Here is an 11,031-nt window from a genome sequence, read left to right on the forward strand (position 1 = left end):
AAATGACGGGAAAGATTGACAAGATGATGAGGAGATGGCGGTTTTGTTTGACCACCAGACAGGAGGCAGACCTGAAGATGTCCAGATGTTCCTCCTTGGGAGTGACAAGGATGGACAGGATCAGAAACAAACAGATCAGAGGAACACTGGAACGGAACACCTCAGTTGTCCATAGGCATGAATGGTTGGTTGTGTACATGTCTTATGATTGGTCGATTACCAGGGTCGGCTGAAATAGGCTCCAGCTGAACCATGTGCAATGAAGACAGCAGATTAGAAAATGGATGGATGGAGATCAGAGTTTAGACGTCTGGGAGAGAAGGTCAGAGAGACCAGACTGAGGATTGGCCGTGTGATGATATTGGTAGATGGAGAAGAGAAGGAACACCAAAGAGGAGGTTTCTGGATGTGGTTCCAGAGGATGTGTTTCATCTGTGCAGGCCACAACAAAATCTCAATACTATCAAGACCAGGGGTCTCAAACTCAATTTACCTGGGGGCCACTGGAGCTAGGGTCTGGGCAAGGCTGGGCTGCATCAGGTTTTCCAAAAAAAAAACCAAAATGCATTTATTAAAAACAGAAAAATATACAAACTTTTTCAGTGCTTTGGTTCCGATTTTCTACAATAAAAGCTCTGATAAAACATTCCACTGTTACTCCACTGTTCCACTCTTACTTTTTATTTTTCTGCACAAAATAAGATGAAAAATAAATAAACAAATCAAGAATAAAGAAAATCAATCAATCAGTAATAAATAAATATAATAATAATATTAAAACGGCAAATAATAAAAACTTAAGAAACCACATATCCACATATATGATATCACTCTTTTTATTTACAACATATTGCGCAACTGCAGGGTCTTGAGACACATGCTAACTCGCAAACTAGAGAGCTAGCGACCTAAACGGTAGCCTTCAAGTTATTTCCTTTAAACTTAAATAGCCAAAACCTTACCACTTCCACACGGATAGGGAGGATAACTATTAACCGTTATTTAACCTTTAACATGAACATTAATCAAACATAATCATTTTTTCTGGGTACATGATACCATACAGCATCCATATCAAACTTGCGCGAGCCGCACTAACATTAAACTTTCATATCAAGGCGGGGGCCTCAAACTACTGTCCTGCGGGCCACATTTGGCCCGCGGGCCGCGTGTTTGAGACCCCTGATCAAGACATTTCACCTTTCTTCTTGGAAATGTTCTTTCCATAATATGAGTCTATTTCGAGAATATTTTGTCATAATATAACTCAACCAAATTCAACCCTAAATTACTATTTTATTTGTTGTTCTCTTTTTTTTCCCTTAATATTTCCACTCTGCGCTGCTAAAATGGCATAATTTTTCCTCATCAATTCAGAGGTTTATTCCAATATATATATATATATATATATATATAAAATGTTTGTAGTGGTGGGGGCAGCAGTCTCCGTAGGGAAGCCCAGACTTCCCGGTCCCCAGCCACCTCCTCCAGCGCCACTGGGAGGACACCAAGGCGTTCCCAGGCCAGCGATGAGACATAAAGGGATTATGTCTCATCGCAGGTGTCCTAGGTCTGCTCCGGGGCCTTCTCCTGGCTGGGCATGCCCAGAACATATCGCCAGGGAGGCGTCTGGGAGGCATCCCGACGAGATGCCCGAGCCACGACCATCTTCAGACTGGACCCAGCCAGGCCCCACAGGTGAAGGCCCAACCACCAGGTGCTTGCCTGTGAGCACCTCGCACGGGCCAGGCTCCAGAGTGACACCCGGTATCCAACGTCCGGGTGTGGTGCGCTCCCGTTTGCGTTCATCGGGTCCTCTGAATACCTCTTGGTGTGGCCCATCACCTGGGACCTGTTTGCCTTTGGAGACTCTACCGGGGGCATACAGTATCGCCCCAGACAACATAACTCCTCGGAGCTCAAACCCCTCCAAAATGGTCACTACAAATATAATGTAGAGAAGAAAACAGTTCCAAAAACACTTGCAACCTGTTTTAATAAAGGAGCATTTTCTTTGCAATGTGCTTAGAAATATTTCCAGCATCCAATGGAATGACGCATAGTGTTAAACAGCAAGTGTCTTTCTTTCTTCACTTCCTGTCTTCATAGATTGTTTCAGTTTATTATATAATGAAATTATCCACATCCATTGAGGGAATAATTGGTGTATGGATTTGGAAGTAACGCTGACAATGGTTGGCAGGGCTCAAGTTAACAACACGCTCATGGGACTCATTAAGCACCAAAGCAAGCAGCAATCAAACTCTGCATCCCCTGTGGTGACACTTCAGGTGGAGTCTGCATTGTTGAAATGTGTGAGAATGATTACATGCGGCAAAAATGGTCCAAACCTTTCTGGAGTCTATGAACATTACTATAAGTACAATACACAAAGAATAAAATCATCTTCTTCAGGACATTCCAAATGGTCGTAGTGCCTATGACCAATGTTCATTGGTTTTCCGTCGCCTCAGATTATTTCCTATGATGTTGGCGGGTTCAAACAAGAGGTTGCATCTTCTAAATTATGCATCCGATCCAGATGTAAATACCTGGAAATAAAAGCTGAAATGTTTTGATGGCAACCCAAATGTTTCAGTCTTTGTTTTAGCCTGACGGAACCCCTTTTTTCAATTGCTGGGCAGGCTAATCCAATCTTTGGAAAGTCCAGCATGATCTAATTAAGATGTCTTACCTGGTGATCTTAAACTAATTCATGCAAGAATTTATTTTTTTTAATGGCATGTAAATGTATGGATGTTGAGGCTGGCACGTCTCTTCAACATTGCGTGGAAGTCGGGAACAGTACCTTTGGATTGGCAGACCGGGGTGGTGGTCCCCCTTTTCAAGAAGGGTGACCCTAGGGTGTGTTTCAACTATAGGGGGATCACACTCCTCGACCTCCATGGGAAAGTCTATTCCAGGGTGCTGGAGAGAAGGGTACGACTGTTGGTCGAATCTTTGCTACAAGAGGTCCAATGCGGTTTTCGTCCTGGTCGTGGAACACTGGACCAGCTGGTCCAGTGGCAGTTTTCCCAACCAGTCTAAATGTGCTTTGTGGATCTGGAAAAGGCATTCGACCGTGTCCCTCGTGGCGTCCTTTGGGGGTGCTCCGGGAGTACCGGATTGGTGGCGCGCTACTACGTGCTATCTGGTCCTTGTACAAACGGGGCAGGAGTCTGGTTCGCATTGCCAGCAGTAAGTCTAGCCTGTTTCCGGTAAACGTTGGCCTCCGCCAAGGCTGCCCTTTGTCACCGATTCTGTTCACAATTTTCATGGACAGAATTTCAAGGCGCAGCCAAGGTGTTGAGGGAGTCCGGTTCGGGGGCCTTAGATTCTCATCTCTGCTATTTGCAGATGATGTGGTTTTTATGGCCTCTTCGGGCTGTGACCTTCAGCGTTTACTGGGACGGTTTGCATCTGAGTGTGAAGCGTCTGGGATGAGACTCAGTACCTCCAAATCAGAGGCCATGGTTCTCAGTCGGAAAAGGGTGGAGTGCTCCCTCCGGGTTGGGAATGAGGTCCTGCCCCAGGTGGAGGAGTTTAAGTATCTTGGGGTCTTGTTCATGAGTGAGGGAAAGTGGGAGCGTGAGGTCGACAGACGGATCGGTGCAGCCTTGGCAGTAATGCGGTCGCTGTACCGGACCGTCGTGGTGAAAAGAGAGCTGAGCCGGAAGGCAAAGATCTCAATTTACCGGTGGATCTATGTTCCCACCCTCACCTATGGTCATGAGCTTTGGGTCATGGCCGAAAGAATGAGATGGCGGATACAGGTGGCTGAAATGAGTCTCCTCCGTAGGGTAGCTGGACTCACCCTAAGAGATAGGGTGAGGAGCTCAGTCATCCGAGAGGGTCTCAGAGTAGAGCTGCTTCTCCTTCACATCGAGAGGAGTCAGTTGTGATGGCTCGGGCATCTAGTCCGGATGCCTCTCGGACACCCCCCTGGTGAGGTGTTCCGGGCATGCCCAGCCGGGAAAAGGCTCCGGGGCAAACCTAGGACACGCTGGAGGGATTATGTCTCACAGCTGGCCTGGGAACGCCTTGGTGTCCTCCCGGTGGAGCTGGAGGAGGTGGCCAGGGACCGGGAAGTCTGGGCTTCCCTACTAAGACTGCTGCCCCCGCGACCCGAACCCGGATAAGCGGAGGAAAATGGATGGATGGTAAATGGATGGATGGTAAATGTATGGACGCTTTCGACCATCCTTCTTCTTGCTCTTTAAAGACCCTTTTTCACCACAGCCACTTTAACCGACAACCGATGATTAATCATCATGATTAATCAACATTTTAAACATCATTTAAGTTGAATTTACTTTTTTAGTGTATAAAGTGAGTGATAAAAAATACCACATACCAACTTCCTTTTCAATCTGACTGTGCTAATGATGCTGAAGGTATCAACTGACATTTTTATTTTTATATTTTAGTGCATGAAATTTAGATTTCAATTTTTTTTGTGATGAATAGCATTTTATTGCTTGGCATTGAGCAAAGTAGTCAGGGATGGACATTTGAAAATGATCACCGTTGAAAATGTTTTCTTCAGTTTTTCTCACCTTTTTGTATGGCAAAGGCACAGCTTTTTCCGTGTGTGTTTGCATAAGCAGCCTTAGCTTGTTTATCTGTGCTGGCAGCCAGACCGCTCATCTCATTCAGCTGCTTGAAGGTGAGGTTACTGATGTTATTCTGTCCGCATTCACATCCACAGCGTGACGTGCGGGTTGGCTTTGTAACCCAAATGACACGAAGACAGCAATCAAAAAAAAGAAGAGAATAAGTTACTTTGGTTACAGATATTGTTTTCAAATATTTTTTTATGAACTGAAAAGCATTTGTGTTCTTACCTTTCATCTGGATATGAAGTACTTTATATGCAATTTATACTTCTAAACTTTGCTGTAAAAGCTTGTAAAAGCTATGTACTGCATATCCTCCGTGTTGGCCGCCAATTTGTTGTGATCTGTGTTCGCTTTGCTGCCGCCTTCTGCCCTTTTGTTGCAGCGCACCTCTGACTGGCAGGAGGCGCTCCACTCATGCACACACCTGCTGCCAATTACCTCCTTGGCCTTTTAAAGGGGAACTGCACAAAAAAAAAACATAGGTGTATCCCAAGGACAGTATTTTAACTCATTCTCGTGTGTTAAAATCCACAGAAAAGGGAAAGAAATATGTGTTCATGTTTCGCATAAGGATTGGGAATGATGAGCAAAGCGGGAATCCAGTGGAGCAAATGGAGGGTGGGGGTGATGAGACGTTTACCAAAGTACAGTCCCACAGACACCGGCTTGCACACTCTCACCAGAACCCCAGCTGCAGTTTGGAGCCCCTGCAGGTTCTTGCCAGGGGTCCCATTGAGAAGTGCATTGCAATAGTCCAAGATCTGTGACCGCTGATGAAAGAGGGACATTGGTGCCAGAAAACATCCTACTGGTTATGCGTGATGACTTGGATGGCTTCAGTTTTGGAGCTCTTGTCCTAGGCCTCAGGGGACTTAGAGGGACTGAAGGGGAGTCAGGGCACCTAACTCTCAGGGGACTTTTGACTAGGGAGTTGGGAAAGGGACCTGGTAAAGGTTTTCATCCTCCTGATCCTGATGTAAATCTGCACCTCTTTGTGGTTGAAACTTATCAAAGTTGGAGAGGTGGTTTTGGTGGGAGGACTGGAAATGGCAGGCAGATATGTAGTCTTTGAAGTCAGGGAATCCAGCAAGTGATTGCACTGCTCCACCATTGTACCAGTAAGGGGGGAGGATTGTGGTTCATGAAAGATCCATCCATCCATCTTCTTCAGTAGCCGAAGCAGGGAATCCCAGACTTCCCTCCAAGTCACTCCAAAGTCTCTCCCGCTTCTTCCAGAAATGGGTTTAGTTTTCGTGTTTGGTAGAAGTGGAAGAACAGTACAAGGTAAGGGAGCTTACATGTGAATGCAAGGCATTCAAATGAAGAGCGTTCAGATACTTTCAGGGATAATACCAGATCACCACAATCTGTGCTGTAGGTTTTCTGGAGGTATTGATATCCTGGGCAATGGATTACTCTAAGACAGTGGTTCCCAAACTTTTTACACTCACGTAACCCTTCAGACATTTGACCTGAAGCCATGCACCCCCGACTCCAGGACACTTCAAAAGCATAAACCTTATTGTGTTTATTAACTTGAAATATTGAAGATAATTCATTGGTTCATTCATGGGTGAAAAATGTATATTTTGGATGGTGACGTTAGGGTAAGGTTTGATATGAGCACTGATAAATAGATAATAGATAAATAGTTATCATCCCACATATACTGGGGCCAAAACTGTTCAACTTGTACATCAATGATATCTCCAAAGTTACGAAAGACTTAAAGCTGGTATTATTTGCCAATTATACCACTGCTTTTTGTTCTGGGGGGAGTACAGACAAAATCATTAGAAAGGTCAGAGAAGAAATGGTCACACTAAAAAGATGGTTTGATGATAATAGATTGTCCTTGAACCTAAATAAAACTAAAATCATGCTGTTTGGTAACAGCAGAAAGGACACGCATCAGCAAATACAAATAGACGGTGTGGACATTGAAAGGGTGAAAATACATTTCTGGGGATCACAATAGATGAAAATATGAGCTGGAAACCTCATATTACAAATATACAACATAAGGTGGCCAGAAATATTTCAGTATTGAACAAAGCAAAATTTGTTCTCAATCAGAAATCACTCCACACTCTTTATTGCTCTCTGGTTCTACCATATCTTACTTATTGTGTGGAAATATGGGCTAATAACTATAAAAGCAATCTTCACTCGTTAAATGTACTGCAAAAAAGGTCAGTAAGGATAATTCATAATGCCGCCTACAGAGAACATACTAACTCCTTATTTCTAAAATCACAAATACTTCAACTTGCTGATATAGTTCATCTTCAAACAGCTAAAATAATGCATAAGGCTAAAAACAACCAATTAGCTAAAAATGTCATCCAATACTTCTCTACAAGAGAGGAGAAATATGATCTCAGGGAAGAAGTACATTTGAAACACTTCTATGCTAGGACCACGTTATGCTAGCCATAGCATTTCAGTATGTGGAATCAAACTATGGAATGGATTGAGTAAAGACATCAAACAATGCACAACGATGAGCCATTTCAAGAAACAATACAAGCAGTTGATGTTTGCTAAATACAAGGATGAAGAGTCTTGAACCAGTCATGATGTGCTATATATATCACTATATTGACACGCACTATGGTACACATTATGGCATTGGATGCTCATATCACCTCCTACTTCGGTACGAGGTGCATTATTAAAAAAAAAAAAAACCTTAAACTATATTATGGAAAGCAGGAAGTGAACAAATGTACAAATGTAACAGTTAGTGATTGTAAAAGTACCAGATGGAGGGGTAGGATTTAATAAGCTTTGCTTCTTCCTACTCCTTTTGGACATGTGGAACTGTGAACTGATTATGGGATGCATTCAATTGTAATCTGATGCATGTTCAAATGAAATAAAACCATTACCATTACCATTAACATTACCATTACCATTACATATCTTTTATTCCACTCTGATGTTGACATCCTTCCCTTTCAATCCATTTCATCTCAATAGATTTTGAATGTCCAGTCAAAGTGACAGGTTTTCACCACTGGGGCCGTGCAGGGATTAACTGGATTAACTATTACAAATGATATCTTCAAGATGCAACTCTCTTAATACACAAAGCAATGGAGTGGGTTGTTCCACCGCACTAAACTGGACGGTCATTGAATATTTGATGGGCTCTGGGGGTGCACCGAGCAGCGGGCCGACCCGGAGGCTGGGCTTCTGCATGATGATTGGATGATCTGTTTTAGGCGGAATCCCTCTTTGATTGACAGTGAAATGACTGAATCAGCAATCTGATTCAGATTGCTGAATCATTGCTGAACAATTGCTGATAAAAACCTCCACTGGAGCATTTCCCAAGGTTTTCATTTTGTTGTTCTGAGCTGATCTGGAGACTTTGCAACATTTTCTTTCTTAAAAACAACTAGCGTTGTGTTTGGTGGCTTTCTTCTGTCACTCTTTCTATGCTGCATGAGGAGCAGCAGCTGCGGAATCCCCCCCTTCACACACACTACCACTCACACTCACATTTGGTCTTCTCCTGTGAGGGACAGAGCCAATGAAGGACAGACTCGCATGCCTAGACACCCAGCACTATTTGAATGAGATGATAAGCATGTGGAGGACTTGTTTTGGGAGACAAGCGGCCTCATACTCAAGTTGCAAGTTGAACTTAATCTGTGCTAATGTTAGTCAAATCAAACGGAATAATAGACAAGACATTAATGGGTGACACACAACAATTGGCCAGTTTGTTCTTGTGTAAGAGGCAAGATGTGTTTTGATTGACAGTTTGGTTTTGCTGCGGGATGAAGTGAAGTAAAGGGTCAGGTTTTTGGACCCACCACACAAACACACACACACACACACACACACACACACACACACACACACACACACACACACACACACACACACACACACACAGCAGTGATGCATTGTCTGAACTGCATGGAGGAGACAGTCTGAAGGTCTCTCTCCTGTTCTCCATCGCTAGCTCCCTCCTGTGCTGAGTCATCACAACCGTGTCATGTTTAATTATCCTGATAGCACACGCCAGACAAGGAGAAAAGGAGAAGGAGAAAAAGACCAAGAAGAACAGAGACATAATGCCAGATGGATGAAGTTAGGTTTTACAGCAGGGAGGCTGGGAAGGATGAGATGTACAAAAGAGGGATGAAACAGAAAAATGACAACACTGAATTTAAAGGTCTCTGTGTATGTATGAAAATAAGAAATGTATATTCATATGCTGATGTGTGACATCATGCCTATATATATATATATATATATATATATATATACAGTGCATCCGGAAAGTATTCACAGCGCTTCACTTTTTCTACATTTTGTCATGTTACAGCCTCATTCCAAACTGTATTAAATTAATCTCTTACCTCAAAATTCTACACAAAATACTCCATTATGACAATGTGAAAAAAGTTTTTTTTGACATGTTTTGAATTTATTAAAAATAGAAAACAAAAAAATCCCATTTACATAAGTATTCACAGCCTTTGCTTAATACTTTGTTGATCCACCTTTGGCAGCAATTACAGCCTCAAGTCTTTTTGAATATGATCCCACAAGTTTAGCACACCTATCTTTAGGCAGTTTTGCCCATTCTTCTTTGCAATAAGTCTCAAGCTCCATCAGGTTGGATGGGAGACGTCTGTACACAGCTATTTTCATATCTCTCCAGAGATGTTCGATCGGATTCAAGTCTGGACTCTGGCTGGGCCACTCCAGGACATTAACGGAGTGGTTCTGAAGCCAATCTTTTGAGATCTTGGCTGTGTGCTTCGGGTCGTTGACCTCAGGTTCATTTTTCAGCAGGACAAGACGCTCTGGAGCAGGTTTTCATCCAGGATATCTCTATATATTGCTGCATTCATTTTTCCTTCTATCCTGACTAGTCTGCCAGTTCCTGCTGCTGAAGAACATCCCCACAGCATGATGCTGCCACCACCATGCTTCACTGTAGGGATGGTATTGGCCTGGTGATGAGCAGTGCCTGGTTTCCTCCAAACATGGCGCCTGACATTCACACCAAAGAGTTCAATCTTTGTCTCATCAGACCAGAGAATTTGGTTTCTCATGGTCTGAGAGTCATTCAGGTGCTTTTTGGCAAATTCCAGACGGGCTGCCATGTTCCTTTTACTAAGGAGTGGCTTTCGTCTGGCCACTCTACCATACAGGCCTGATTGGTGGATTGCTGCAGAGATGGTTGTCCTTCTGGAAGGCTCTCCTCTCTCCACAGAGGAACGCTGGAGCTCTGACAGAGTGACCATCGGGGCCTTGGTCACCTCCCTGACTAAGGCCCTTCTTCCCCGATCGCTCAGTTTAGAAGGCCGGCCAGCTCTAGGAAGAGTCCTGGTGGTTCCAAACGTCTTCCATTTACGAATAATGGAGGCCACTGTGCTCATTGGGACCTTCAAAGCAGCAGAAATTTTTCTGTATCCTTCCCCAGATTTGTGCCTCAAGACAATCCTGTCTCGCAGGTCTACAGACAGTTCTTTTGACTTCATGCTTGGTGTTTGTGCTCTGACATGCACAGTCAACTGTGGGACCTTATATAGACAGGTGTGTGCCTTTCCAAATCATGTCCAATCAACTGAATTTACTGTAGGTGGACTCCAATTAAGCTGTAGAAAGATCTCAAGGATGATCAGTGGAAAAAATTTTGAGCTTCGTGGCAAAGGCTGTGAATACTTATGTAAATGTGATTTCTTAGTTTTCTATTTTTAATAAATTCAAAAAAAGTAAAAAAAAACAAAAACCTTTTTCACATTGTCATGATGGAGTATTTTGTGTAGAATTTTGAGGTAAGAGATTAAATTAATACAATTTGGAATGTGGCTGGAACAAAATGTGGAAAAAGTGAAGCGCTGTGAATACTTTCCGGATGCATATATATATATATATATTCATATATATTCATATATTATATATATATATATTCTTATATTATATATAATATATTTTTGTGCATATTGTCAATGGTGCCCTCTTTGCATGACATCTTTATTGTTTTGATTTAATCTACCTGTGGTCGTTGGTTTTAAGTGGAGCACTTTTACTGCTTGGTGCTGTTGCACGGTTGCGCCACGGGGGGGCGTTGCGACTTGGTTGGGCGGGAAAGTCACGCACAGCAGTGTAGAAGAAAAATAAACTGCTGTGTTGGAAAGACACCAATTGCTTCCGTTCTTTTCTGTGTTCCAGGTTGGTGAAAAAAAGAAGTGTTTAAGTGTTTTTAATTAATTAATTTGTAGTATTGTCATGTAGAGTGACTTTTGATACCTTGGTAATGTTTGGAGTTTGTTTATGTGGTGTAAGTGGTGTAAATTCGCTAATGCTAACAAGCCTAGCTTGTTAAAGGCATTGCTTAGCACTTATTTGATGCACAAATACAAATACAGTGAAGAAGAAAAAT

General features: G+C 42.9%; 1 long non-coding RNA gene across 1 annotated transcript; it reads right to left on the reverse strand.

Moving 5' to 3' along the window:
- Nucleotides 1–1,994: 1,994 nt before the first annotated feature.
- LOC131105624 (uncharacterized) lies at nt 1,995–4,992 on the reverse strand. Its single transcript, XR_009119967.1, has 3 exons — nt 4,845–4,992; nt 4,557–4,725; nt 1,995–2,552 (listed from the first exon to the last, which is right to left on the reverse strand). It is a non-coding gene; the product is annotated as an uncharacterized LOC131105624 (long non-coding RNA).
- Between the last annotated feature and the right edge of the window lie 6,039 nt (nt 4,993–11,031).

This window comes from Doryrhamphus excisus, chromosome 17 (assembly GCF_030265055.1).
Source record: "Doryrhamphus excisus isolate RoL2022-K1 chromosome 17, RoL_Dexc_1.0, whole genome shotgun sequence".
NCBI classification, from domain to species: Eukaryota; Metazoa; Chordata; class Actinopteri; order Syngnathiformes; family Syngnathidae; genus Doryrhamphus; species Doryrhamphus excisus.